Genomic DNA, 5,022 nt, shown 5'->3' with positions numbered 1-5,022 from the left:
CTTTAGAATTATCTACACCAGATATACTAATATTTACTCTTTTTCGTGGCGATTTTAATCTTTGCGCTAACTCAGTGGTTATAAAATTAGTTTGAGAGCCTGAATCGAGCAGTGCTCTTACAATGAATGTTTCATTAAAATGGCTTTTAATTTTTATTATTGCTGTTGATAACAAAACTTGTTTTTGTTCTGCACACGTCACATGTGTACTTATGATTTGTTCATCACTTTGCTCTTCGGGTATGTGAAGTAATGTATTATGTGCTTCTCCACATTTCCTACAGCCTGAAAATTTACATAATTGGTTTTCTGAATGATGAGCCAAACATACATTACAAATGCTTAATTGAGTAACCTTTTGATGACGCTCTTTTATTGTTAGGTCTAAGAATTTTTTGCAATGATATATAGCATGAGTTGTTTCATTGCATAAATAACATTTAAATTTTTTTGAAGTCGCATGCAATACGGTCCTTTTTTGATAATCAAATCGTTTCTTTTCCTTTTTTTGATTGTCACCGCATTCATTTAACCTTTTTGCACTTTCAACCGCTTCTAATAGTTGACAGTGATTATTTAAAAATTCAATTATGTCTTTGACTTCTGAGACTTCAGTTTTTGGTGCTTGTTTTTCCCATGCTCGCAATGTGTTTGTGTCAAGTTTTGTTGATATGACGTGAATCATCAGAGGACCCCATAAATTAGCATCGTGGCCTAAATTTTCTAGTGCTTTCATGTTGCCGACTAAATCGTCAGTAAACATTCGCAGATTGTCCGCTGATTCTTTGATAACTGGTTTTATATCATAAATGGCTTTTGTATGTTGTTGCACCAAAATCCGTTTATTATTGAACCTGTTGTTCAAACTATCCCATGCTATCTTATAATTTTTTGCCGATGTTTCGAAGCATTGTATTACTTTCAATGCGTCGCCCGACAAAGCTGCTTTTAGATAAAAAAAACCTTTGTACATCAGTTAATGTTTCGTTCTCGTGAATTAACGCATTAAATATATCATTGAATGTTGACCATTCTTTATAGCTGCCGCTAAATGTAGGTACACTTAATGGCGCTAATTTTACAATTGATGGTTGATTAGATACACAACTGTTTGTTAGTGTTGACGTCATTATGGGTGGTTGTGATGTGTTTCGAATATCTACCGTGTGATTTATTTCTTCTATTTCTGCTTGATCACTAGCCAATATTCGTTCATACTCTGATACTGCCTCAAAGTACATTTCTTCAAACTGAATTCTGTATGGATCTTCTGGGCTTTCTGGATCTCTGAGTTCTTCAATTTCAGCCTGAATCTTTTGAAATTCATTCCATACTTCTTCAATTTTTTGTCGGCGGACTTTGAGTGAAGTCCTATCCCAACCTTTCTGTGCTGCTGCAGACACGAAAGTAACAAACCTTGTCAGTTGACCTTTGATTGTACCTCGCCTACCATATAATACTGCATTCTCCACAGCTGGCTGCTCGGCCATTGTATGCTTATGGGCAAAGAAAACCCAATATTATTTTTAGCTTAGTGTAAACAAGTATAATTAACTATATTTAAATAACTAAAACACACTACCCGAACTTNTAAGTGTAAACAAGTATAATTAACTATATTTAAATAACTAAAACACACTACCCGAACTTTACTCACATACGCACTTTTTGTACTCGAAAATTTATTTATTTTTTAATTATTCATATAATTGCGGATCGAAGGACCAGAAATGTTGGTGAGCGGAATTATTAACCGTTAAAAAATCGAACGCTCAATTAACCTTATTTTTTTGATATAAAATTTTTTTAATTTGTTTGATTAATGTAATGAATATTAAATTTAACATGAATAAATAAAATGTACAAAATATTTGTTCTTAATTTTATTTATAATTAAAACTTACATGAAAATATTTAAATACAAATGTAACCTTGATTAATATTGGAGCGCGTCGCTGATGGTTCAGCGGTGGAACGTACACTGACTAGATTTACAATAAAAGATACATTGCTGACCAGCTAAACAAGATAAAAGACCATACTATAGTGTGACTCGCGCTAACAGTATCCATGAATTGTGCTATTTGACGTTGCACTGATTTCTTCCTGTTCGCAACTTTTGTTCGACTAAATACACGTCCAATTAACTTATTCAGCTCTTTTGTGTAAAAAACGCTGTGTATGAGATTTCCCAAATAGTCTTCCAAATGGTACATAGTTGGATCTGTTTGTTTAACTCTGATTACGGTAAATAGTTAGGCGCTTTAGTTTGGCAAGTAACCCTGTTAAACACTGATTTATATTACCTTGTCACCCATGCCAACTTGACCGATAAATTATCGGGTATTTTGAGTAATTTGAGCCTGACGAGAGCGGGTTTTTCACGGTTTGCGCCCATGTCATTCCAACTGTTCTATGTTTACGCACGTTGTTGTATTCGTGAAACAACGCAGATAACCGACTAACCCACTTGTAAGAGCCATGTGAAATAAATTCGCTCTATGACGTGGTCAAATCGCAACTCCGGCCAACTACTGAATGATATCTACGACACAACTGATTCTTCTCGTCCTACAGGTTGCACAACGCCAAGTGATTGTGGGTGTCGTGAAACGTATTTTGCAAATCCGTCGACGCACCATAAAATGTACCAATGTCATCGATCAGGCTGTTTACCCATTTTTACGAGGTCAGCGTGCCTATATCGTCAAGATCCTTGATATTTATTCGGACATGTGTGTACGTCATACGGGCCTGCCAGTGGAGTTTGTCAGCAATGTTCTTATTCATAACGTCGATGGTATCTGTTCAACGTATTCGGCTTTTTGCAACTATTCAATATAGAAACGATATCCACAAGTCTAGTGTTGCCAGCCGATCAATAGATATCAATAAACGTAAACATTCTACTAGCTGATTGGTATAGTCGTAGTACATGTGTTCTTTTTCTTGTAGTTCAACCTCAATTGTAGACTCGTACCGACAATGGATGTATCACTAATGCTAATATCAACGGTAAGAAATTGTTTGCATCACCTGCGTGGCCCTTTTCAAACAATGGTTTAAAAGTGTTAACAAATTTTTACCTTATTTTTTCAACGATCCGTCTTTATATAAATGTACATCAGTTTCTGTTTGAACGAAATGCCCGGTTATACTCGTGCGGGTTAGATAACGTTCGTTTCTGGAGTATCTAAATCATGCAGGAGAAATAGAAGTAGGGAGTGAACTGTATAAATAAATAAAATGAATTTAGGAATATATAATAATCACTTGTATTAAAAATATATACCAAAATATTATATACATAAATGTTGTCAGATGGGGATACTTAATACAAATGCAACAAAAGAACAAACAATAAGATTAAAAATAAGACAAAACTATATGATTATTAAGTACTTATCGACACCGATGATGATGAATGGTTGATGTAAGTGGAAGGTGAATGAAGTCATTGGTATGACAATTGACCAGGTAAAAATGTATTTTGGCGAACAGTACTTCAAATGTATGAATGAAATTCACGATGAGCATATCGCCAGGGCAATATACAATAACGCACAAAGGTGCGACAATCGCAAGACGATTTATCATCGTTTTTAAACAACTACGTGCTCGAAAATACCGCAGAAATATCTAATAGGACGAGTTATGATTTAAATGAAACATAACTCATAAATCATGATTTATGAATGAGACAAGTTAAAATTCACAAAAAGGGGCCGAAAATAACGTCCTCTTGTAATGCTTATTCAACAATTTCGATTAGATTTTTTTTGTTANCACAAAAAGGGGCCGACAATAACGTCCTCTTGTAATGCTTATTCAACAATTTCGATTAGATTTTTTTTGTTACGCGTGCAAATCCGATTCGGAGTAAACACTGGGTTTTTTCAAAAACAGTAAATCCACAAGACCCAAAGTCAGTGACAATTTTTTCTTTTACACATTGGTTAGATACGATTACATATATGTGATTGTATCCCACATTATTATTATGACGCTCACTAGGCTTATATCGTTGATACGTGTCAGTATTTCCGGAACACTTTCAAAAGTTAAGTTGAAAAAATTAAAATTTTTGTGAAAAAGTTGTCATTTTAAAACCCCCCTGTGGGCAGGTCTAGGATTAAATTTATAGAAGATGATTTTTATCGCAAACATTACATTTTTTTTTAAATTTCGACAGCCATTTGCACATAGAAGATAAGGTGTCGGGCAAATTTTTTTTTTTCATTTTATAGTACATAACATAAGCTTTAATTTAACATATGTTTAAAGGACGCAGTATTTCCGGAACATTTTCAAAAGTTCAGTTGAAAAAGTTTTATTTTTTATACAATGTTTCAAGTTTCGAACGCCCTCTATATAAGGGGAAATTGTTCAATTTTAATAAAAAGCATATCAAATGAAAGAAGTACTTATAATATGTTTAGAAAAAAAAAATTTGTGCTGATACACACATTTTTCGAAAAGTTATAGCATTTTTAAGTCGAAAATTTTAATACAAAAATAGCATTTTTTTAACTACGACGGCCGTTTACATGCAGAAGACAAAGTGTGGGGACAAATTTTTTTTTCATTTTATAGTACATAAAATAAACTTTAATTTATTATATGTTTAAAGGACGCAGTATTTCCGGAACATTTTCAAAAACTAAGTTGAAATAGTTAGTTTTTNCGCAGTATTTCCGGAACATTTTCAAAAACTAAGTTGAAATAGTTAGTTTTTGTAAAAAAGTTGTTATTTTAAATCACCCCAATGAGCAGGATAAATGTTAGATTTTTAAAAAAATGATATCAAATGAAAGGATAATATCTAAGGTTTTAGTATAAAAAAAAAATTATGTTGATTTGTTGATTTTTGAAAAAGTTATGGGAGTTTTAAGAAAAAAAGTGAAAAAAATGACAAAATTTACCGATTTTTAAATTTGTAATTTTTTTTAGATATTTCCCCCATTTGCGGGGAACGAGGGAAAATCATTCAATTTTTAAGGGTAATGTCTTCAACTAGATACG

This window comes from Daktulosphaira vitifoliae, unplaced genomic scaffold (assembly GCF_025091365.1).
Source record: "Daktulosphaira vitifoliae isolate Bord-2020 unplaced genomic scaffold, ASM2509136v1 Scaffold_4, whole genome shotgun sequence".
In the NCBI taxonomy this organism is placed as follows: Eukaryota; Metazoa; Arthropoda; class Insecta; order Hemiptera; family Phylloxeridae; genus Daktulosphaira; species Daktulosphaira vitifoliae.
The sequence above is the reverse complement of the archived record's forward strand: the minus strand, read 5'-3'. Positions refer to the sequence as shown.